Consider the following 24,859-nt stretch of genomic DNA (forward strand, 5'->3'; position numbering starts at 1 on the left):
GAGAGCGTGCACGAGCAGGGGAGGGGCAGAGGGAGAGAGCATCTTAAGCAGGCTTCACGCTCAGTGCAGACCCTGAAGCGGGGCTCGATCCTGCGATCCTGGGGCCAAAAGCAAGACTTGGGTGCTCAACTGACTGAGCCACCCACATGCCCCACTGTGTATCTTGTTTAAACTTTATGCCTTCCCTCTTTCCCCACATAACCAGTACCTTTACAAAGACAGTACCTTGCAGAAATTGCATTATGTTAGAGATTGAAAACAGCAACCAAGAGTGACTGTTGTCTGTAAATCTCAGTATTTGCCAGAGTGTTCTGAGGGACTCTGATTTTGGGAGATGCCCTTCTGCGATGTGGTATGTACTCCCGAACTGGGGAAGAGTTGCGTAAATGCCGTCCCTGCCAATGTACACAGACGCATGGGTCAATGCATGTTTTGAGGAGCCACGGTATATATTAATAAGTTAATGATGCTGAGAAGGCCTGTAGTGAGAATGGCTTAGCTTTTCTGGACTCCGCATTTCCCACATTTGTTTGAACACAGAACCCTTTTCCACCAAATATCCGTTGGTTGTCTCGTGCCCCTCATGGTTCACAGACTGAAATAACGCGGCACCGTATAGCAGTGTAGCCATATGTTATTTTGATGAGGTTTCAGAAGAATGGTCCAATCGAAAATCTGCCATTATTGTTTCATCCCTAGTTAATAAATCAATTTCAGAGAATAACACTTAGAAATTGTAGAAATTTAAGACGTAATGAATTTTCTTTGAATTTATATACTGTAGTTCCTTGCATTGGTAGACATGTGATTTACAAAAGACAATCTCTCTACTTGATTAATAGTGACAGAATGATTAACCCCATTAATTCCAACTATTGGGGGAATTTATGCAAATCCAAGATAATGTAAAAAAAATATATAGAATGTTTTTTAAGTAATTGTGGTTTATCACTGTAAATACTTTATCTCAAACTATATTAACAGGATATTCCCAAATGGAAGATTCTGGGTGGAAATTCTTTAAAAAAAATTTTTTTTTAATGTTTATTTACTTTTTTTTTTATTTATTTTTTTTTTTTTCCAACGTTTATTTATTTTTGGGACAGAGAGAGACAGAGCATGAACGGGGGAGGGGCAGAGAGAGAGGGAGACACAGAATCGGAAACAGGCTCCAGGCTCTGAGCCATCAGCCCAGAGCCCGACGCGGGGCTCGAGCTCCCGGACCGCGAGATCGTGACCTGAGCTGAAGTCGGACGCTTAACCGACTGCGCCACCCAGGCGCCCCAATGTTTATTTACTTTTGAGACACACTCACACACACACACACACACACACACACACACACACACAGTGCGAGTAGGGGAGGGGCAGAGAGAGAGGGAGACACAGAATCTGAAGCAGGCTCCAGGCTCTGAGCTGTCAGCACAGAGTCTGATGTGGGGCTCGAACCCACGGACCACGAGATCATGACCCGAGCCGACATTGGATGCTTAACCGACTGAGCCACCCAGGTGCCCCGGAAATTCTTTAAAGCATAAATAACAGTGATTGATAATTAGTTCAGGTGCAAATATATAGATACTTCCAAAATACTTGAGATTATTTTAGCACATTTCTTTCAAAAGCTTTAGCTTTTATTACATGAGTCTTACGTATGCTATTTGCTTGCTGAATCCTTTCTTTGTAGATTGATCTGTTACAAATTCTTAATATGGCATATCTCATAAAATTTTAGTTATTTAGTGAGCTGTATCCTAATTGAGAGTAGAGTGAAACATGGAAATAAGGCAAAAGAGAGGTCGTACTTAATGATGAAGAAGGGAAAATTTTGAGCAGTGATAAAAATAACAAAGGGGCACCTGGGTGGCTCAGTCAATTAAGCGTCTGACTTCGGCTCAGGTCATGATCTCACGGTTTGTGAGTTTGAGCCCCGCGTCGGGTTCTGTGCTGACGGCTCGGAGCCTAGAGCCCGCTTTGGATTCTGTGTCTCCCTCTCTCTCTGCCCCTCCCCCACTCACACGCTGTCTCTCCCAAAAACTAAACATTAAAAAAATAAAATAAAATAAAATAAAATAAACAAGAACCCAAGACTTGACTGTTCCAGCTAAAAGGAATGATTAGTAATTGCTAAGTCAAAAAGAAAGGCATCTGTCCAGTTCTGTAAAAGTCCAGACTGAATGGCAAGAAGTATTAAAGTCACAACAGAACGAAAAAACGAGAAAAAGAAAAATGAAAAGATGCTGAAATTATTTATGGAGGTTGTAGCAACCATGATGGTAGGATGTGAAGGAGGTCTGAAAGCAGGGGCCCTGCCAAGAAGACTCAGCATCGAGAGATACAGAAGCAGAAACAAGGCAGACACGTGTGTCACCATCATGATGGCCACTCCACATGCCGGTGGGTCACACGCTGTTGAAGTGTGTGCGGAGGCTTCAGGAGACACGTGTGGACTGGCAGTCGTCCCTAAAGTGCAAGGTGTTCATCTCTGGAATATTCCAGAGTAGTCAGTTCTCTGTTCTTTGTTTCTGTAATTTTAAAATAGCATTTACATGGGTCAACCAGGCAATTAGAGAAGAAATCAAAAAATGTATGGAAACAAACGAAAATGAAAATACAACAAGCCAAACGCTTTGGGACGCAGCGAAGGCAGTCCTGCGAGGAAAATACATTGCAATCCAGGCCTATCTCCAGAAACAAGAAAAATCCCAAATGCAAAATCTAACAGCACACCTAAAGGAAACAGAAGCAGAGCAGCAAAGACACCCCAAAGCCAGCAGAAGAAGAGAAATAATAAAGATCAGAGCAGAAATAAACAATATAGAATCTAAAAAAACGGTAGAGCAGATCAATGAAACCAAGAGTTGGTTTTTTGAAAAAATAAACAAAATTGATAAACCGCTAGCCAGGCTTCTCAAAAAGACAAGGGACATGACCCAAATAGATAAAATCATGAATGAAAATGGAATTATTACAACCAACCCCTCAGAAATACAAGCAATTATCAGGGAATACTATGAACAATTATATGCCAACAAACGGGACAACCTGGAAGAAATGGACAAATTCCTCAGCACCCACACACTTCCAAAACTCAATCAGGAGGAAACAGAAAGCTTGAACAGACCCATAACCAGTGAGGAAATGGAATCAGTTATCAAAAATCTCCCAACAAATAAGAGTCCAGGACCAGATGGCTTCCCAGGGGAGTTCTACCAGACGTTTAAAGCAGACATAATACCTATCCTTCTCAGGCTATTCCAAAAAATAGAAAGGGAAGGAAGACTTCCAGACTCATTCTGTGAAGCCAGTATTACTTTGATCCCTAAACCAGACAGAGACCCAGTAAAAAAAGAGAATTACAGGCCAGTATCCCTGATGAATATGGATAAAATAGCATTTACACGTTTGTTTCTAAAATCTTGTCATATCAGTGGTTCTTACCAGGCTTTAAGAAACCTGGTATGTTGAGATGTCCTTTAACTGCGTTTTACATCTTGGGTAGTTTATTTTCCTCTGTAGGGTAAGAAAGCATAGTGAAGCATGTCTTTGATATGAAGAGGGAAATCCAGGTGAAGGTTGAGTGGCTTACACAAAGAGTGAGGGAAGGAGGCTTTCAAGAGCGGGAGTTTGGTGTTTTTACAGGGAAAATAGGATCACTGATTGAGCAGGCTTTCTGAGTTTAACTTTCTTATGTTTGATTCTCCACTTAAGTATTAAGTCTTTCAAGTATTGTCTGTATCACACTGACTAATCTGCCTGTCGTTATATAACGGATAGCCGATCTGGCCTTTTAAGAAAATCCTTGATGTATTAGGTCGTTAAAACAAATTCTAACATTTGGTGCTCATTAGTGTTGTAACCGAAACAAAAACATTTTAATGGTTGATCCCAGAGCATTTTGAAGTTAGTGTAAGTTTGCTGGAAAGGTATTTAAGCTGAAGTATCAATTACAAACGGGCCATGAGCCAAGTTTCAAAGCTGTTTCTAAGTAAGACATTGAGTTTTTAGAATGCAAAAAATAAAGTATGTGGCACTGCGCCATGTGGCAAGGAAGTAGAATGGAACGGTTACGGTGGGATTTGTATTGATGATAGTGATTTTGAAACAATTGGATTCAATTAAAAATAAAATTAAAGTTTTTAGTTTATTAACTTGTTTTTTGGCTTATTATTTTGTTCCGGATCCACATTGTAGAATGTTGTTCATACAGAATAAAATGTCATTAACTCCAAATAGGTTTGAGTAATTCTTTTTTTTTTTTTTTTTAATTTTACAGAGAGAGAAAGAGAGTGGGGGTGGGGGGCAGAGGGAGAGAGAATCCCAAGCAGGCACCACGCTCCGTGCAGAGCCCGACATGGGGCTCGATGCCACGAGCCTGGGATCATGACCTGAGCGGAAATCCAGAGTCACATACACAACCGACTGACCCAGGCGCCCCAGTTTGAATAATTTTTGTGATCACCCGAGTGATACTTCTGTAATTTTCTGTTGTTTCTTGAGCCTGTTTTGGGGGAAGTGTTGCCTTCTGCCAGCCAGTAGGAGTTACAGAGAGAGTAAGAGCCGCGCCCTGCGGGTGGAGCCGCAATGTGTACAAGAGGGTCTCCCGCACTGGTGGTGACACCGAGGTGGTGGGCACGGGAGAGAGATGTGGGCTTTGCAGGTCAGCAGACCCCTCCCTCGGGCGCTCCCTCCGTGTTCGTCGCCTCCGGCCTCCTGCTTTCCTGCTCTTCTGTTTTCTCCCCTTCCCTTGTCCGGTGGCCGCCGGGCCGAGCCCTGGTCCTCCTTCTGTGGGCCTGTGTCTCTGCCTCACGGCTCCTGGCGGCTCTTTGGTGCCTTGGGGGAGGGAGGACCCTGGACTTGCACACGAGATGCTGTGAAGATGCGTCTTTTAAGGGAGGGTTTCCACCGTTCTTTCCCAGCGTTTCTGAGGACTCCAGGGGCTCTCCCTTCCCCGCTGACTGTTGGGCCCCTTTCCATCTGCCCCTCAGGCGTCAGAGGACGTCTCTGGACCCAGACGGTGCCCGCCACTCTGTTCTCTGCGCTCAGAGGGCTGGGACACCTGCACCATAGAGTCGTAGAAGGAACTTCAGGGTTCCCTGGTAGCACGTTGACTGTTACGTTCCCGTGTGTGCTTCAATACCTGATGCGACAGATTTGCTTTTAAAAATTTTAGTGGTTTTAGGGATACAACATGCGTTCCGTGTTATTTTCCCCATTTCAAATATTCCTAACAGGTGGCCAGCTCAAGTTAAAACAAAATAGATGCCTCTCATTTTAGTGGTATCTTTTCCAACTCGGAAACAAAGCATTCGTTGTTTTAGAAACTAATGGTGCAGTGGAAGAACAGTGTATTTGGAATCACTTATAAATTCATTAGAAAAAAAATTCAGATTGACAGCATTTTGGGTTTCTAATTAAGCCTTTGAAGGCAAGCATGTCAACTATAAGAAAACAGTAACGTAGACTTCTAGTATATTCTTTTCTAGTTGGCCAAAGACCCAAAGTTGTCTTCTGGACTAAAATTGTCATTCACATGAATCGTAATGATAGCGTGGAAAAGTTGGACTCCTTCAGGAGAAGGAGATCCCCAACTAACACAGCCTTCACACAGCTTACCGTGCGTCAAGAGTCTAGAGAAGGAAAATGCTCCTTTCATCTCTGCGTGGATAATTCTGACCTCAAAAATAAAATGGCCATTTTCAAGGATCCTAATTCTGCTGGCGAGTAGTCAGACCAGATTAATAAACACAAATCTCCCCAACCCCCCTTTTTAGAAAATACTGGTGATCAATCCTGGCTCAGCTAACAGAGTGCGAGATTCACGCTTAACAAAGTCAAATTAACCGAGTGTGGCACGTGCTAGCTCTGGGATGTGATAGTGAACACGGCACTGAAGGTCCTTGCCCTTGAGAAACATACACACATATATGTATATGTGTATGTGTGTGTGCGTGTCCTACATGTGTCCGTATACAAACAGTGTGCAGTGCTGTAAAGTGAATGGGGCCTGAGGAGAGGGGAATTTTGGCCTTAAAACGCCATCTACAGTTAGCCATTTGGCAGAAAAAGTAGAGTCCTTCGTCTGGTCTTGATGATTAATGTGTTTTCTGCGTTTTAATAAAATAAAGTTGGTGGCGGGCCATGATCTGTGGCTGTTCGGAAAAGAGTCTTAGTCGTCCAACAATATTTGTGCCTCGAAACAGAAAACTTTCCCTGGAGGTGAAAATCTGCAGATGCGTACGCCCTGCAGGGGCGAGGCCGTGACCGTGTGCTTCTCGGGCCCCCATTTCCCTGACTGAGGCCCCGGCGGCTGGGGTCCCAGAGGCCGTCCCTGCGGAGCCTGAACCTGGTCCCCGAACCTGGTCCCTTGGCACCGTGCGGACATGGCCAGTCTAGCCTGAGTTCTGGTGATGAAATGGGGGCTCCTGTTGTCCAGCCAAAGTTTTCCGATTCACTGTTTTTCCTGCCCTGCCCTGCCCATTCCTCTTTTCTTTGTATTCAGCTCATACTTCGCCTACCCAGAAGGCTGTGCTTTGAAGCCTGAGCATTAGCGGGTAAATACGGATGCGGAACTGCTTTCACCGGACAGGATTTTGGGGAGCAGGAGAGTGGCTTCTCCAGATCAGTAGCAAATCTGTGTCCCGGGGACCGAGGCGGTTCAGTCTCAGTCATTTTCAGATTGGTCCGGGGGGCTTGGGGGCCCTTCGGAGGGCCCTGGGGGTGCCTGTGGGGGTCGGTTTGCAAAGGCAAACCCCTTCACCAGGGAGCCTGCAGAGCCACACAGAGAACCTGAAAACAGCAAATTCTCGCTTGTCACGGACCCTTCCTGAGTCAGAGCGTGAGTGCCAGCTCAAGAGTCCCTTGTGGGCGACCTTCCCACCCGGGTTTCCGTGTTCCGTTCTGCCCTGCCAACGCTCCTGGGCCCTTCTCACTCACGCCCGTCTGTGGAAAGCAGGGAAAGGAAGCGGAACCGTGAGGTCCACACGGTGGGGGCGACGTAAGACCTGTTGGAAATGCTGGGTTGAAGCAGCTCATTACCGTTCGAAAGACGTTCTTCAGTTTTCTGACCAAAGGAAAAACCGCATTATCTTCATTGTAGATAGAAGCCACAACACGCCGAACTACTTGGAAAGCCGCATGTTTTAGCCAGTAATGAGTCTTAACCTTTACGAGATCAGCACATGGAAATGGTTAGTGGGCGCCAGCAGAGAAACGCGGGTCACATGCCCTTCGGTCAGGGGCCAAGTCCTCGTCACTCCAGGCGTTCAGAGTTTTGCAGTTCATCTTCCTAGGTTGCTAAGTGCTTTTCATGCCTCATGACACAAAGAGTTGACTAGCTTGCTTTTGCAGTGTGAAACGCTTCCTTTTAAAATTTCGAAACGTGCTTTTCTCCTTACTTTTAAGATATTTTGATTCATTCAGATTTTGCATAATATTAAGAATAGCAGAATTTATAAGCTATAAGCATGTGTGATTTGAATGCTTCCTACCTAATGGGACTGGAATTTTTCTCCAATTATGGGACAGGGAGACCATCGTTCCCCGGTTGCCAAAACAGAATGCAGCTGGCTGCAGGAGGGCTGAGCTAGCAGAACATTTAATATTTTGAAAAATGTGTCCTGGGGGAAAAGACTTTCTGTTCAGAAAGATACTGAATTATTTAGCTGGGCAGCTGCAGGGTGTGAATATTTTGAGCGCCGTTGCTGTCATTTATTTTTTATTGGGTTCAAATGGAAAAATTGAAAACCGTATTCAGACGCGTAGCCTTTCGCTCGATGGCGTGTAGACCTCCGGCTGCAGCTGCCTGCGCTCCTGTGATCTGCACGGGCACATTCCACTCCGAGTGCATCAGTGTTTAATTTTCAAAATTCTCGGCAAATAGCAGAGCTGCAGCCAGGAATTCCTCCACTGAGATTCCTTCCGGCCCAGATGAAACTGATAATTCCCGGCTGGGTTGCTGTCATTCATCACTAATCCAGGTATGGCTGCTTGCCGTGTTTAATTTTCTTTTTTCTGAACCCAAAGGCACTGCTGGCTTGCGTTTCCCATGAGAAGGCGGCGGTGATGTGCCTGGAATTCCAGCCCCCGGAGGTGGTGGCTTTTCTAGACGGACGTAGCTGGCCTTTGTCGTGGGGCTGACGGACGTGAGCTTGCTGCTAGACACAAAACCATGCGCGACCGGCTCATGGTAGGGTCTTCAAGAAAAGCAGGACTGTATCAGGGACCTGCCTCTGAGTTTCTGAAGTTGGTGTCATGGAAAGCAGCTGTTTCCTACACAGGGTATCTGTTGATGCCACTTGCCATTTGGGAACAGGATGCTGAATTGGATGGACAGTAGGTTTTAATGTTTGTTGTATAGGTCTTGTAAAAAAAAAAAAAAAATAACAGTACTTTGGGAAGCATTCAAAATGTCATCAGCACTTAACATCCTATGAGAAGCAGGTCAAAATGTATTCATTTTGCATTTTAAACTGTTTTAATGAACACTTAAAAGCAGTATGTATAGGATAAAAATCACAGAATTTGGAAGTGGACAGTTCTGGCTTTATCTCAGCTGGCCCTGTGCCCTTACGCCAGTGACGTATGACCTCCGAGTCTTGGTCTTACGTATAAGCTAGGAGAGCAGATTACAGAGTTGGTGTGAGGGTTAACACTGTCGTAGGTATGGAGGGCCTACGTAGGCCTCGAGCATGTTGGTACCCGACAAAGGGTACGTTGTATGTCTGTTAGGGATTCTCTATCTCTACGGCCCACCCATCCACTTGCCCACCTACTTGCCTATCTGTGTATTTATATTTATCTTCTAGACCTTTTTCGGGCTTCCCCTTTTTTGTTAATCCAGCCATATTTTGCTGAAATTTAAAATATGAAAATACTCCACATGATGGATAAATGTATGGAAACAAAAAAAGGTTCGCTGGTGGTCTCCCAAGAGACTTCTAAGATTACATTATCTCAGTGTGACTTTCAGCCTGCTGGTGCTTCAGCCTCCTAAGAGCAGGTATCTCTCCTGCGGAGACTTTATCCAGGTCACAGACCCGTGTATGTACGGTCACCGCCTGTGGACGGCGATCTGTGGTGGATGAGCCTTCGAAGTAGCCAACATGGGAGCTGAGAAGCCGTCATCATCAGGGCTTTTCTTGGTGAGCAAGGGAGTGTGAGAAACGAGATAGTCGTGGGAATCGGATATTTAGCAACACAGGTGAATGTGGTAGACTGGCCACGTGCTCTGTTTTCTGCCTGGACTGAGATCTCAGGGAGTTGACTGTAACGGGGCGGAGAGGTGACAACCGTAGAAGAAACTCGAGCGGGGCTTTGGAGGCCGGGACCACGGAGGGACCAGCGCTGGCCGACTCAGCAGAGCGGAGAAGACGGAACAGGGTGGAAGCAGGTAAGCAAGCAGTTGAAGAGCAGAGCCTGGGAAGGCACAGACGTGAAGCGCAGACGTGCTGTGGGAGCCGAGAACAGAAGTATTTGAAAACCGGAGGAGCAGGGGTAGGGTTCCTGGGCTCCCGTCTCTGCTCCTGCGGCCAGGTGACTGCCGTTCCCCACGCTAGCAGAGGACTGGAGGTGTGTTTTCTAGAACCTTCAGTTGCGGACACAGTTAAGGGCAGGGGTGAATGCTGTTACAGGTGCTGGGTGTGGATTAGTGATCTAAACAGACCAGAACATCTCTGTTCCTGTGGGAGGAGTCGGACAATAAACAGTAATGCAGTGAAGTGATAATAGGAAGTCGTGAGTGCTGGGGGGGGGGGGGGAGGGCTGTAGTTCAAGACAAGGGTCCCTCGAGGACCAGGGAGGGGCAGGCAACTGTGGGGACGGCAGGGCGCGCTGTCCCAGGCGGAGGAACAGGCGTCACAAAGGCCCTGAGACGGAAGGGAGGCTGAAGTAGCGAGGAGGTGAGTCGTCCGGAGGAGAGTGAGCTAGGAGGTCAGGCATACCGAGGGGACACGTGACAGGCAGTGGCGATGACGTGGGGCCTTGCCGACTGTCCTAAGGACTTGCTTTTTCTCAGAACGAGTTTGAGTACCAGGGTCTGACTTGCTCTAACAGAATCGGGTCGGAGCGAGCACGCTGAGTTAAAGTACTCGGCCCACAGCCGGCTGCCAGGTCATTCCCACCCCTCTCCCTCCACCCCCACCCACCAGGCGGACACACAGCAGAACGGGGCTCTCTCTCTAGGGGACAGAAGCAGCTGGAGAGAGAGCAGGGTCCCCAGTGGAAATCCGCTCGTCAGGAAGTTCTGCCGTCCCCGCATGGACGTTGTTGGTCTCTGCTGTCTCACCCTTAACGCACACAGAGGACACAGGGGAGGGGGAGGAGGGTCTCTCCCAGGAAAGAAGCCAAAACAGACGGGATTACGAAAAGCATGTCAGAGGGACAGAAACAATAAAGGAGCAATAGCCCTTTCAAAGAAACTGTAGTTAAAATCCTCAGAGATAAGAGCAGACACTGTACCTGGGGAACAGCAGGTGCTCTTGGGTGTTGAAAGATTCTCAGTTCCGTGGACAGGCTGGGACAGGGTGGGACATAACGTAGGGGTCAGTCCAAGGGGAGGCGGGCAATCAAATGGGAATGGCGGGAGCAGCAGGTGTAGCTACAGGAACCTGGCCTGGCATTTGCGGGGCAGGCGGGGGCCCAGGGCAGCTGGGGGGGGGGGGCGGGGACTGATGTCTAGACTCCAAGTCGACAAGGTTGGGAGTTGTTCACCGTCCAGCGTGTACACGTACCACCTGGAGGTGTTTTCATTGAATCATCCTCGGGTTGAGAAGATGCATAGAAAAGAGGCTGCAAATTAGAAGGAAACATGGTTTCAGGAAAGGAATGTGATGGCCATTCTGGAAGGGATGCCCCTGGGAATGATGGTTAGGGGCTATTTAGTCCTAACAACCAGGCACTCAGTGCTAGTGAGGTGTGATGTAAGTGTCCCGAGCAGGGCGGGACGCCTCGGATGCCTACGTCCGCGTTGTCGCGTGCAACTTGAAAGTTCATGCTTGAAATAGAAAAACGTAGAAAGCACAGGGCGCCCGGCTGGCTCAGTGGGGGGAGCGTGCGACTCTTGATCTCAGGGTTGTGGGCTCCAGCCCCACGATGGGTGTGGAGCCTACTTAAAAAAATGTAGAAAGCAGTAATGAGCATGTGATCTGCAAACAGCGACAGAGACGGTGTAGCTGAAGAAAGGAGGGGCGGGGGCCACTTTTCTCCCCATTTAGTGCCTTGTAGAGCTACTTTTAAGACTGTAAATAGGTTGTTTTGATAAAAATAAAGATTAAATTTCAGATATTTATTTTGATTTATTTTTTTTTTAATGTTTCTTTTTGACAGAGAAACAAAGACAGAGCATGAGCGGGGGAGGGGCAGAGAGAGAGGGAGACACAGAACCGGAAGCAGGCTTCAGGCTCCGAGCTGTCAGCACAGAGCCCAACGAGGGGCTCGAACTCACAGACCGTGAGATCACGACCTGAGCCCAAGTCGGACGCTCAACCGACTGAGCCACCCAGGCGCCCCTAAATTTCAGATATTTAAAGGAACCCGGCTACATCCTTTTCTGCAGTAAGGCCACATTGGTCACCAGAGTGTGGCTGTCCCTGGGCCAATGGGCCTGCCCTGTGGGACAGCCCATCTCTTTTTTCTCGGCCCGTTGTTGACGTCCTGTTTTCTGAATTAACACGTTTCTTCAGAGATGTTAGTACAGCTGGTCAAGTCACAGCCGAGTGGCTGGGAAGGTTCTGCGTCTACGTTCTTGGTGTGTTTTGTGGTGACTTTGCATTTTAATCCCGAGGGACCCTGTCACCACCGACTTTGAAGCCAACGATGGCTATTTTATCGTTACCCCAATTGCTGGTAACACCTTCCACTATAGAGAAGCCTGCAGACGGTCTGTCGTTCCGGCCATTTACGTATTCTAGGCTCGAAATCCTGCAACTTCAGGGGTGGGTTGTTTTGTTTACTGTTTGGCTCTGTCACAAACGTGCCCATCGTAGACCCTCAGGTGCATGTGTCAGGAAGAGCAGATTACGTGGTGTTTGAGAGCGTGGCTTCTGAATTAGGTCAGCCTGGGCTTGAATCCCATCCCTGGCCCTCCTGGCTGGTGGCTCAGCCTCCTTCTAGAGCTGGTGTCCTTGTCTGTGTGGGGCAGGGACCCGTGCCAGAGACTGTCCACGGTGCGTGTCTGCCTGATCGTGGGGCTGCCGCGGCCCCGTGCTCCGTCCTTCCACCGCCCCCCCTGCTTATGAAGTAGGAGTCGGCCCTGTGGGCCCACGACTCGAGTGCGCTTCTTCAGCTCCCGTCTTTGGACGTGTTCTCACTCTTGGCCTCCAGTCGATGCCAGTTAACACACGTTTCTCCGTCTCACCGTCTGTTGTTCCTGGGCTTCGTCACACTGTTCTTTCAAAGTCCGTTCACCACGCTGAATGAGTAATGTGGCATTTAAAAGTAATATTTGTCTGGTGGGACGCGTGGCTCGCTCAGAGGGGTGTGCGGCTCAGGATCTTAGGGTGGTGAGTTCGAGCCCCACGTCGGGTATAGAGCTTACTTAAAATCTTAAAAAGAATAATACACAGTGTTAATAAAGCCATACGCCCTGAATCTCTAGTAATATTGTAATATAGATCACGTTACAACAGAAATATTTTTAAAGCAAAAATTCTGCTTCTTGGGTGATAGATTTATTTATTTTAGGAATGTTTGTTATTTAACTTCTAGTACAGTGGGAAAATGTTCACGTCCTTCACAATGCATTTTCCCTATGAGGTCTTTTGACTGCATTAAAAGAGAGTGGTAATAAGATAATGTTATAATTTGTTTTTCTGAAAGGTTGAGCAACCCTTTCAAGACTGAGATGTCCTCAAAGGTAGGAATCTGTGTTCTATGTATCTTTGTCCACTGACGTTTAGTAAAGTCCTAAGTGTTACCTGAGTGATCACATTCTTGAGTGGATTAACTGTAGTGTTTTGTTTATAACTTTTTATTTTGATATAATTTTGAACTTTAAGAAGAATCACAGGGGCGCCTGGGTGGCTCAGTCGGTTGAGTGGCCGACTTCGGCTCAGGTCGTGATCTCGCAGTCCGTGAGTTCGAGCCCCACGTCGGACTCTGTGCTGACAGCTCGGAGCCTGGAGCCTGCTTCTGTTTCTGTGTCTCCCTCTCTCTCTGCCCCTCCCCCGTTCGCGCTCTGTCTCTCTCTGCCTTTCAAAAATGAATAAATGTTAAAAAAAATTAAAAAAAAAACCTTTAAAAAAAAAAGAAGAATCACAAAATTAGTACAAGGAAATGCCATATACTGTTTACCTAGATTTACCAGTTATTTGTTTTCTCTTTCTTTTTGTTTTTTTTTGTTTTTATTTATTTATTTATTTATATTTTATTTTCTAGATTTACCAATTATTTAGCACGGTTTACTTATTTATATGTGCATAACGTTTTCTGAACCATTTGAGGATAAGTTGCCAACATCATGCCCCTTTACCCCTGTGTCCTTCCATATGTAGTTCCTAAGGACACATTCTCTCATAAAACACAGCACACATACCAAAATCTGGAAATCTAACCTGGATATAATACTGTTTGGTCATCTGCGGTCCACATCCAGATTTGCCCTCTGTCTCGAGTACGACATCCAGTCCAGGGTCACACATTGCATGGCAGTTTCCTGTCTCCTTGAATCAAATCTGGAACAGTTCTGGAGTCTTTCTTCACTTTCTTGACCTTAGTTTACATATTTTGAGGAGGAGAGGTCAATTATTCTGTAGAATTGACCTCGATTTGGGTTTGTCTAATGTGTTCTCATGATGAGATTGAAGTGTCGTCATTTTGGGGGGAAAGCCAAGGGATGGTGTCGTGCCTTCTACATCCTGTCAGTAGGCGGGCAATGTCGGTACGAGTGTTACTGACTTACCCACCAAGTTTCTCCACTGTAAACTTACCGTTTTCCTATTGTAGTTAATACGTAATTTGTGGAGAGATAGTTTGAAGTTCTTAGTATCTTCTTCCTCCTCAGACTTTCACTCCCTCCTTCTAGACTTCCATATTTATTAGTTGGTATTATGCTCTAAGAAAGAGCTTCCTTTTCTTCCTTTTTAAAATTTATATTAGTTCAAACTCATAGATTCTTACTGTATTCAAGGAATTATATTCCTTACTGTCCTTAATTATTTTGATGGTTGAATTATTCCAGCTTTGGGCTGTGGGGGCCCCAGCTACAAACTGCCCCTCTGTCCTTTGGATATGTTTCCATAATTCTTCAAAGATTTCTTAACTTTCGGTGGAACAAGATGTTGTAAGTTCTTCATGTACTTCTTTGCACCAGCCCCGGACACAGCCTTTCCTAGGGTGCTTTGGTTCCTTTTCGTGGAGAATGGTATTTTGAAACCAAGATCCGGGTGTGCACATTGCTACTAATGTGTTGTTTGTTGTAGACCCTGTTAGGTCTCAGATCTCTCAGACTGAGCCAGGAAATAATGTGTATGTGTCTATGCCCCCGTCTCCGTCTGAGTTCAAGCTCTACGTGTAAGTGAAGGATTCACATCCCTACACTTCACATTCAGCAGCCCAGGCTTCATTCTAGTCTCCAGCAGTGGGAAACATGGCTCAAGACAATGTTTTGAGTCCCTAGTATCTTGTCAAAGCCTTGGCATAGGTGGTAAATCCATGTTTTAAGGATTTGGATGAATGAATGAGTCAATAAAATAGTTACGGTGTTACCTCTAGATATGTCCTCACTGCTGGGCCAACGTTTGGCGTGAGGTGCACGTTCAATAAAACTGTGTTGAACAAGTGGTTCAAGTGGTTCTTTCCCCTCCAGTATCTTCATGTTTTATTTTCAAACCACGTGAGAATAGGACTCCATGTAAGTGTTCTTGTTTTTTTACCATTTAAAGCTTGAACCCAGATAAATTATTCAGTGAATATGAGCAGTCTTTTTCCAATAAGAAAAAGTCATAAATAAAAATAAAATGGCTCTGGAAGAAAAACAGTTCTTTTGGGACGCCTGGGTGGCTCGGTTGGTTGAGCATCCGACTTTGGCTCAGGTCACAGTCTTGCGGTTCGTGAGTTCGAGCCCCGCGTCCGGCTCTGCGCTGACAGCTCGGAGCCCGGAGCCTGCTTCGGATTCTGTGTCTCCCTCTCTCTCTGCCCCTCCGTTGCTCACGCTCTGCGTGTCTCTCTGTCTCAAAAATGAATAACTGTTAAATTTTTTCTTTGAGACACACAGTTCTTTTGTTTGAAAAACCTGAGATTTGGGCAGCATCAATTGAAAAGGTTTCCATTTGTCTAATTAATAGAAATTGTGGCTTTCAGAGTTTGGCACAGTTTTCACATTTGTCAGCTCTGGCGACATGAAATGTGTTCTTCGTCTGAATTCTCTTCCTATGCCGCTGCTGTCAGACAAAAAGAATTTCCATGTCACTGCTGCTTGTTACTGAGCTGCTATAAAAAAGGATGCTTGACGATAACTTATGAGTAAGTGATTAGAGATTTCTGGTAACCTTCAGATTGTTGCCAAATTACATTAACTGTGAGTAATCTGGGGGGAAAAGCAGTCTCATTCACCTATGCCCTCAAAGGTTATAGATGTACAATTTCAGACAGCCGTTAATGACGTTCCCTTTTGAGGTGCATTTTTTTCCCTTAAACCTCAGGAAATATGGTCTGCTTTTCTCTCCATATGATTAAAACTAATAATTCCTTGCTCATAAGTTCATATTTTATCCCTTGAAACTTGTTTTGAAAACTGCTTCATCCTTTTCTGTGTTTGAGTTTTCTGTTTACCCAAACTATATTAAATGTGGCATGTGCATTGTAAGTTCTAGGATTGAATTGACTGTGGAATTTCTAATGAGTCGTAATACCAGAAAGTAGGAAAGAAACAAGGGGGTGAGTTTTATGTCAGGAAGTCTCTTCCATACACTTGCCTGGGAGTTGATTATTTTTTTTGTTTTAAAGAAGTTTTCTTCCGGGGTACCTGGGTGGCTCAGTCGGTTAAGAGTCCGACTTCAGCTCAGGTCATGATCACACGGTTCGTGGGTTTGAGCCCCGCGTCAGGCTCTGTGCTGACAGCTCAGAGCCTGGAGCCTGCTTCGGATTCTGTGTCTCCCTCTCTCTCTGTTCCTTCCCTGCTCTCACTCTGTCTCTCTCTCTCAAAAATAAATAAACAGTAAAAAAAATTTTTTTTAATTAAAAAAAAAGTTTTCTTCCAACATTTTCTTTAACCCTTTATAGAAACATTTAAGTTTTTTGTTTGTTACATGTTTACACATTTATTTAAGTTTTCCACGCTGATCAGGAGTGCTGGGAGTCTGCATCTTCTAAAACTAAGAAAAATCGAGACAGTTAAACAGCTCAGTCTTGAAAGCCCTTCCTGTTTGAAGAAAAACGAAATCGCAGTTTACATAGTCTTTTCTGAGATTAAATTTTGAAGGTAAAGTTTTATGGTTTTCTGTCTTTTAAGTATAGACATACAAAGCCAAAATCCCAAAATTGTTGCTTAGAAAATACTTAGTGGGTGGTGAGGGCTCTCCGGAGCCTGTTCTGGTTGGTCTCTATAAATAGAAATTGCTAAAGCATAGGGGCGCCTGGGGGCTCAGTAGGTTAAGCTTCCGGCTTGGGCTCAGGTCAGGATCTCACTGTTCCTGGGTTCCAGCCCCGAATCAGGCTCTGTGCTAACAGCTTGGAGCCTGGAGCCTGCTTCAGATTCTGTATCTCCCTTTCTCCCTGCCCTTCCCCAGCTCATGCTCTGTCTGTCTGTCTCTCTCTCTCTCAAAAATAAACATTAAAAAAAAATTAAATATATAAAAGAAATCACCTAGGCATCAGCCCGCAGTACTGATGCACACAGGAACTACTCACTATTAGAGGCAGGTACACCTGGCGAATTTCCAAACATGCCTTTGCACTTTTAGCCAAAGTTACTTTTTTGTTTTCTCTTTGAATTTGCACCTGGGGGCCCCCTGCTGGATTTATGGTAATGCCTTCTCTCCTCCAAGGAGCAGACCAGGAGCCAGAGCCACATGTCCCTGGGCGGGGTTAGTGCAGGGAAGTCCTCCCTCAAGCCCTCTGCCCCTCTGCGCAGTCCTCCCTCTAGTCCTCCCCCCCCCCCCATACAGTCCTCCTTCCAGTCCTCAGCCCTTCTGCTCGGCCCTCCCACCAGTCCCCCGTCCCTCTGCTCAGTCCTCCCTGCCAGTCCTCCGCCCCTGTTCCATCCTCCCTCCAGTCCTCAGCCCCTCTGCTCAACCATCCCTCCAGTCCTCAGCCCCTCTGCTCAGCCATCCCTCCAGTCCTCAGCCCCTCTGCTCGGTCCTCCCTCCAGTCCTCCACTTTCAAGACACGGAGGAGCTGGGCTCACCCCAGTGAATCTGTGTCCGGCTCCACCTGCCCAGCTCCTCCGTGTCTTGAAAGTGGAGGACTGGAGGGAGGACCGAGCAGAGGGGCTGAGGACTGGAGGGATGGCTGAGCAGAGGGGCTGAGGACTTGAGGGAGGACTAAACAGAGGTGGGGAGGATGGGAGGGGATGAGCAGAGGGACAGAAGACTGGAGGGAGGGATGAGCAGAGGGGTGGAGGACTGGGGGGGAAGATTGACCAGAGCGGGGGAGGACTGGAGGGAGGACTGACCAGAGGGGTGGAGGACTAGAGGGGGGATCGAGCAGAGAGGCGGAGGACTGAGGGGGAAGATTGACAAGATTGACCAGAGGGGGTGAGGACTGGAGGGAGGACTGAGCAGAGAGGCAGAGGACAGGGCGGGGGGGAGGACTAAGCATAGGTGGGGAGGATTGGAGGGAGGATTGAGCAGAGGGGCGGAGGAGTGGGGGGAGGGCTGAGCAGAGGGGCCAGTGCGGTCTTGGTCCAGGTTGGCAGTTTGCAGGGTGGGACACTGGGCCGTGTTCTCCCCTCACTCTCTGCAGACGCACTTCCATCCTAGCGGTGGTGGCTTCTGTCTTCACTCCTTTCTTTCATAGGGTTGTGTGGCCCCCGAGGTGTGGGGTCCGTGCACGTATTTGGGGATCGTTCTGTATTTCCTTATGTTGTGCATGTTTTGGAGCCCGAGATCAAGCAGATTAAAATGCAGGTACATGTTCACATCACTGCACGGTGACTTGTGCATGTTCACGGGACTGCACGGTGACTTGTGGCTGGGAAGGAACTAACTTCTTGTCACCTCCCCTGTAGACCAGCCGCAGGGCCCTGCTTCTGCGGTTCCGTAAACACTAGTATCCTTTTCTGTCTTGCAGAACGCAGCAGGGTGTTCCTGAAAATGACACATGAATCTTTTAACAAATACATTAAAATGTAACTTAATTAAGTCCGATTATGGGGCAGGCCGGTTTGAATCAGAAAACCATCTGGGGTGCAGAACTGTAGGCCGAGGCAGTGTGGCCACAGGGTGGTGGCGGGGGCGGGGGGGGGGTGCTGCCGGTCCCAGCACTGGGTTGCGGGGGGGCGGGGAGCCTGGGCCTCAGGGGCGTCGCTCCTGCATCTGTAACCTAGGGACAGCACAGGGCCCACCTGGCACTCTGTTCACGTTTGATAAAGATCGTTTAATAAATGAGTGACCCTAAAGCTTTGGGGTTCCTTTTTATAAATTAAGAACCTTAATCTAGAAATGGAATGGCTGAGGTGGAAATGGGGCCACGTTTCTCCATAGCCTTTCAACAGTTAGTACACTTTTTTTTAAATTTAAGTTCTAGTTAGTGACCATACAGTGTAGTGTTGGTTTCAGGAGTAGAACCCGGTGGTTCATCACTTACAGATGACACCAGTGCCGGTCCCAACACATGCCCCCCTTGGTGCCCATCCCCCATGCAGCCCATCCCCCACCCACCTCCCTTGTGGCAACCCTCAGTTTGTTCTCTGTGTTTAAGTCTCATGGTTTGCCTCCTTTTCTGTTTTCATCTTATTTTACTTTCCCTGCCCCTGTGTTCATCTGTTGTGTTTCTCAAATTCCACATGAGTGAAGTCATGTATTTGTCTTTCTCCAACTTATTTCGCTTGGTATCATATACTCTAGTTCCATCTACATTGTTGCAAATAACAAAATTTCATTCTTTTTCATCGCCAAGTAGTATTCCATTACACACACACACACACACACACACACACACACACCCCACATGTTTATCCATTCATTAGTTGATGGACATTTGGGCTCCTTCCATAATTTGGCTATGGCGATAATGCTGCTATAAACATTGGGGTGCATGTGGCCCTTCAAATTAGCATTTTTGTATGCTCTGGATAAATACCTAGTAGTGCAATTGCTGGGTTGTAGGGTAGTTCTATTTTTAATTTCCTGAGGAACCTCCACACTGTTTTCCAGAGCAGCTGCACCAGTTTGCATTCCCACCAGCAGCGCACGAGGGTTCCCCTTTCTCCGCATCCTCGCCAATATCTAGTGTTGCGTGAGTTGTTAATTTTAGCCATTCTGACACATGAAAAGATGCTCAACATCACTCATCATCAAGGAAATACCAGTCAAAACCACGGTGAGATATACTTTTAAAACAAAGTTTATTTATTTTGAGAGGGGGGTGGGGCAGAGAGAGAGGGAAAGAGAGAATCCCAAGCAGGCTCCACACTGTCAGTGCAGAGCCTGATGTGGGGACCGAACTCACGAACCATGAGATCATGACCTGAGCTGAAATCAAGAGTTGGATGCTTAACCAACTGAGCCACCCAGGCTCAGCCACTTACTACACTTTTTAAAACATTCGTTTTATTATTTTCAAGATCTGTAGTAATTGGAACTGAGCCAAATATGTATACTATGTGATGTTTAGTTACACTGCTTCCATAAAATGACCATTATAGTTGTGATTAGCATATTATTTATAAATAGGTAATTATAATGATATTATGGAAGTACTTAAACATTTTGCTTTCTTGAGTGGTTACAATATTTTTTCTTTCACTATTTCTGCACTGTTTAATTTGTTAGTAAACCCTTTTGTGGAAGTTATTCAAAAGTCCTTTTAGTAAGTTATCCTCTCTGGACTGTCATAAAGTCTGCATTCATTGAGCAATATAGAATCGTTGATTCAGTGTGAACAGACTAGACATTGTCCAGCTCAAGCAGTTCCTTATTTAGAGGAGGAAACACATCCAAGTGGTGATGTAACTTCTCAGGGTCCTGTAGGTGCTTCACGTCGGAACTGCAGCTAGAGCCTGGGGGCTGTGGTTCCCTGTCCCGTGTGCCTTTCTTGTAAACCCTAGACCTCTAACTACCAGGTGACCTAAGCTAGTGTCTTGACGTGCAGCTTACCTGGGCGGTGCATTGGATGTGTCAGAATATGAGACGTTGAGGGGCAGCCGTACACGTAAAAGTGGTTTAGCAAAGCAGCTTTTCTCTCCCTGCTCGTGCTCACGGTGTGTGTCTGTCGCAGAGGGTTGATGAGAGGGAGCCTACGGGGAAAGGGTTGGGGGTTGGTGGACACTTGAGGAGGGGGACGTACCCATCAAGAGAAGGGCGAGTGAAAAGTGCGGGGCATAAAGGAGGCTGCGTCCACACCGAGCAGTTCCGCCGGCCTTAGAGAGATGGCGTGAGCTCTGCGTCTGCGGATGAAAGGCATCACCGGGACGGCAGTGAGTATGTGCGGTGCAGAGCAGTATGTGTCATGTTCCCAAAAATGAGAGAGGACCCTGCTTATGTGTGTTATACGTTACATGGAACACGTCTCTATGTATGAGGAATGTGGGCTTACAGGCACGCATAGTGGGCTGTGTGTGAGATGTTTCTATAGGTGATGTGAACGAGCCCGGAGGGGTAGTCGGGCTGTGAGCACTGATTGTCTCGGGGAGTGGGATTTGGAAACATTGTTAACTGTTTCTTTGTTTATGGTTATGTTGCTTACTTCATTACGAGAAGCGTCTATTACTTTTGCTATTCACAATACCTAACAAATACAGATTAAAATCAGCCGATAGCATTGGTATATTTATGATGCTTTAAAATATGGGATACTTCATGAATTTGTATGCTGTCTGTATGCAGGGGCCATGGAATCTTTTCTGTGTTGTCCTAAGTTTAGCGTATGAGCTGCTGGAGCAAAGTTGTTGTTGGTAGTGGGTTTTTGGTTTGTTTTTTTTTTTTTTTTTAATCGAAGTCAGCTAGTGGACTTTCCCATCGAAGAAATACCCAGATTACCTGACTCCTGACTGGCTGACTTGGATGGTTTCTAATGCACTAAAATTCTTCAGTAACAGCATATTCAGAAAGGAACATCGTGAGGATAATTTTCAGATGTGCTTTCCCCTACGATCAAAGTTTCCAAATGCTTATATTCTTGATTCTAAGCATTTTCGTCTTATTTTACTTCATAATCTGTTGTATTTAGCAATGAGCTGATTACTATAGTATATTTACTAATGAAAGATGAATATTGTTTCCATGTGAAACCAAGGCTAATAAATTCTAACACCCATGATTCAATTAAGACTCAAACCTTCCTTTTGTCAAGAAACGAATTGCGTGATGGAATTGCAATTTTTATTTAGAAAGAGAACAAAATAAACTGTTTGCATTTTGCAGATTTCCTTAAATTCTAAGACCCTGAGTCTTCAACACCTCTTCTAAGTGCAGATACCCTTGTAATTTTCCAACACCAGGGACGCCTCAGGTCCTAAGATGTTTGTTTTAAATCACAGTTACTAATAAAAGAAAAATATTTTTGAATGTAAATATTTTCTGGACGTTTGTTAGTCATAGGTTTTATGTAGTACTAACAAAGCCATTATTGACATAAAACTTAAAAACTAGTCAATTTTAAAACTCCCGAGAAAAATACCAGGAACAATTTGAGTGTATTTGGGACAGAGAAAACAAAATACTAATGCTTTTCTTGGCTGAGGTCTGTGTGCTATCATCAGTTGGTCTCGTGGCAGACTTTCATTTTTTCATTAAAGTAGCACAAAATTAGTATCTTAGAAGACCATGAGAGTGTAACCAAGACCTGATTCAAGCAAGGATGTCAACAGGGGTTCTTTCTCTCCAAGGAGCTAGTAAAGCCTGTGGAAACTGTGACCGGCTGATCTAGAAGCTCATAACTTTGAGGGTTAGTTGACTTTGGCTATAAAAGAACCAAATAAATTACACAGGGTGGAACTACTACAGAGAAAAACACAGAGGTCTCATCTTCTCCTTGGTCTTTGTACCTTTTGAGATGCAAGTAACTAAATTCACACAGTAGCTTTTCAGATGAAGTTGTTACAAGAGCCCTTCATCCCGCTGCTGCCCGCGGTGAACACAGCTCTGAGTGAGGGCTCGACCGTCACCAGGCCAGAGGAAACCATCACTGTGGTTTCCTGGTTTTGTGGAGGGTGCGGTGGAAATAGAAGGGGGGGAGAGAATCCTGGGCTTTTTATGGGGTGGGCTGCTGGGGCATTTATTTAGCTTTGGGTCTTGCACTCATGGAGGGCCTTAAATTTACCTTTTTTGCATGATCTCCAACTAAGGGTGTCTGTGTAGATGTATGTTTTTTTTGTCTCTGTGTTGAAAATATTAAAATATAGAATATACGTTACTCTAAGTCTCTTTTGACGCCCCCACCCCCTCCATATCCGTGGAGCCTAAAAACAGTATGAGTTTCGTGTGGCTTCTTAAAGGGCCAAAGACTATTTAAGCAGGAAATAGCGTCAGAAAACAGTTGTTAGATGCTTGTTATTGTGAATTAAAATGAAGGGCTCTTGATGTTGCATTTTAAGATACGTTCATGATGCTGAAGTTGCCTGGAAGAAAAAAAATATGTGAACATAGCCAGGAGAATTCTGAAAAGGAAAGTCACCTGTCCATCTGACGTGGTCTGTCAGAGAGCAGAAGGGGATAATGACCTCTTAGGTTGTCGTGAGAATGAAAAGGTATTTTTTACTTAAAATTCTTAGGATAGTGTCTGAAACAGAACAAACGTTTAATAAATTTCCTGGTTTAGATACTTGCTTTATTTCATAAACCTTTATCACTTGCTCCGTGTCTGTGGGGAGGTCGATCGGTGATGATGGGGCAAGAGTGGAGTAGATAATGTGATGTAGATGTTTCATCTTTAATAGAGTCAGAGTCAAGCAGGTTCCCGCACGTTGGTGAGCAGTTTTGCCCACGGACCCTTCTTGCCGGCGATCTCACTTCTTAGTAGTGCAAGAGTTGGGGGCGCCGACTTCCCACACAGTCGGAAGTTTGTGTGTAACTTGCGACAACAAAAAACTTAACTACTAATAGTTGACCGGAAGCCTTACCAGTAACTTGTCAATTAACACATATTTTGTATATGTGTTGTATACTATACTCTTACAATAAAGTAAGCTAGAGAGAAGAAACTATGAGAAAATCGTAAGGAACAGGAAATATCCTCACGGTGCTGCCCCGTAAGGCACCTGTGTATCGGACCCGTGCAGTTCAGACCCGTGTCGGTCAAGGTCAGCTGTACGCTGGAGAATCGTCTCCGCGTGTTGAGGAGACAGACGCAAGGAAGTCCATTAGGGCGCGGTCGTAGTTGTAAAACACCAAAACTCCTAACTGTCCAGCAGAGCTGTGTGTGAGCTGGGTCTCAGAAGCAGCAGCCCGCGGACGTTTCGGACCGGCGGACGTGATGGGACGGCACTTGCAGGAGGTCTGAGGGAGTGCAGAACAGCTCACCCGTTGTGTATGGACGCACGTGGAGGCCTGGCGTAAGACGTGCTTGGAAATGAAAACCCTGGTTCAGGAGAGCGGTCACCTCTTCGGAGCGAAGAAAGGGAATGGGGTCCCAGTCTGTTCTGTTCCGCAGGGGAACCCACTGCCTGTAATGGTTCATGAAGAAAAACGGGCAGGAAGACAACATTCAGACATTTTCATAAAGCTGGGAGGCGAGGGCAGGGCCACTCGCCGTGTTAGTCTCTCTCTCTCCTTGCTTTGAAACGTTTCCCATGCACACAAATGAGGTAAGTATGTGGAGATCCTGTAAAAGCAGGAGAGGGAGAGAGAGTGTGGCCTCTGGAGGCTGAGACGCTGGTTTTTCCTCTCTGTGCTGGTGGCTTTACCTCTCCGAGCTCGTGACCTCATCTCTAAAATAGGGACGGGGCGCCTCGGTGACTCCGTCGCTTAAGCGTCTCACTCTTGGTTTTGGCCCAGGTCATGATCTCACGGTTCATGACTTTGAGCCCCAGGTCGGACTCTGTGCTGACAGCACAGAGCCTGCTTGGGATTCTGTCTCCCTGTCGCTCCCCGCCCCTGCCCCTCCCCCCTCAAAATAAATACGTAAACACTAAAAAAGATTAAATAGGGGTAGTAATATCTCTATGACACTTTGTTAGGAATTAAGAGCTTACCTAAAGTGCCTTTTATAGCTGTTGGTGCAGAAGTTCCAAGAGCTGGGAATAAATACTGTCTGAGCAACAGCGGACGTTGTCCGTGCCCTCACATAACTTTAGAGTCTAGTGGGGGAGACAGAGGGTCAGCTATCAGTCAGACACGTGTAAGTGACACCTGTAATCTGTGTCTTAAGGACAAGAGCAAGGCACTGTGATTCCCTTCTTCCCTGAGACATGCCTGAGGGCTGGGCTTTGAAGAAAAAGCAGGAGCTCAGTGCAGAAGATGGGGTAGAGGGGTCCAGCCCGAAGGAACAGCCCGGAAGTGCTGCAGGAGGGCGCCAGGCCAGTAGGAGTTCCCGAGAGGAGGCCGAGGAGGCCGGGGGTGGAGTGGAAGTCCCAGGGGAAGGGCCGGTGCCCAACAGCACTGAAGACCAGGCACGGCCGGGTCTGCAGCTCTCTGAACGCTCCGCCGGGTAACTTGGGGTGTGAGGAGGGCAGTCAGTGGAGGACACTGGTAGACCGGAGTCCCTTAACATCAGGGTGAGCAGAAGAAGCTCTGGGAGGACGGTTCGGAAGCAGCTGTAAACATGG

The 24,859-nt window shown here is 46.4% G+C and overlaps 1 protein-coding gene and 1 non-coding gene across 3 annotated transcripts in view; one reads left to right on the top strand and one right to left on the bottom strand.

Moving 5' to 3' along the window:
- DISP1 (dispatched RND transporter family member 1) overlaps positions 1-24,859 on the top strand; it is a 190,594-nt gene that overhangs the window by 56,197 nt on the left and 109,538 nt on the right. The window lies entirely within an intron of this gene.
- On the bottom strand, positions 20,937-21,038 carry LOC115505737. Its single transcript, XR_003966104.1, has one exon. It is a non-coding gene; the product is annotated as a U6 spliceosomal RNA (small nuclear RNA).

This window comes from Lynx canadensis, chromosome F1 (assembly GCF_007474595.2).
Source record: "Lynx canadensis isolate LIC74 chromosome F1, mLynCan4.pri.v2, whole genome shotgun sequence".
Lineage (NCBI taxonomy): Eukaryota > Metazoa > Chordata > Mammalia > Carnivora > Felidae > Lynx > Lynx canadensis.